This window comes from Chaetura pelagica, unplaced genomic scaffold (assembly GCF_000747805.2).
Source record: "Chaetura pelagica isolate M959 unplaced genomic scaffold, ChaPel_1.0 scaffold85, whole genome shotgun sequence".
NCBI classification, from domain to species: domain Eukaryota; kingdom Metazoa; phylum Chordata; class Aves; order Apodiformes; family Apodidae; genus Chaetura; species Chaetura pelagica.
The window spans coordinates 4,211,728-4,212,564 of NW_009953505.1; positions in this window are offsets into that span (position 1 = coordinate 4,211,728).

Below are 837 nucleotides of genomic sequence, written 5' to 3' on the forward strand. Positions count from 1 at the left end.
CTCTTTCCCCTGTATCACTGGGCTAATTCACGAGAGGCAGCAAATAATTTCCTACATGCCATAATTCAGTATTTTTTAGAGTTGCAGTGTATGGTTGTCTAAAAATACCAGAAATAATGAGAATCTCTTATAGTTGGGTCAAGTCAGAAATGGCCCTGTACTGGCCCATAACATTTCCAAGCCCTTATAAACAGGGTGAGAAGATGACTGCATTTGAACTGCTGGCTCAGGCAGCAGAAATGTCTTGGTCCCACAGAGAGCACATTTACCATGAAGGCAGAGCAGGTGACAAAACTATGTGCTTTTGTTTATGCTGGCAGAATACTTCTACTCACAAAGACTTTCTAAAAAGAAAGCCATTTTTTTTTGGATGGATAACTGAGGAGAAAACAATTGCAGGGGCACAAGAGGGAAGAGCTATCAACACACACACAAAACAGTGCATCATTATGGAACAGCAGTTGCTAGAGAGCACAGAAAATATGGGAGACTAAAGGCCATCTCAGAGTAGAAAGAAAAATGGATTAAAGAAATCAGGAGCATAAGATGTTCTACCAACTGCCTCCTAAAGGATATTAATCTTCGGAAGCACTGATATGGATGTGTTCAAAAGATCTCACCCATCTGCATGAGAAGATGGAGAAGTGCAAGACTACTAAAAATATGGAGGAGAAGGTCAAATATTTAGGTCCTACTGTCAACTGCACTGCGTCCATGGTGCTCAGACCAGACACTCTGGTTGTGGTGGTTTTGATGAAGCGCAGAGTTTCCTTGCAATCCTGGCACAAAGCAGGAAGGTTAACACATGGACACAATTGTGCCCCAGTGTCTGTACAG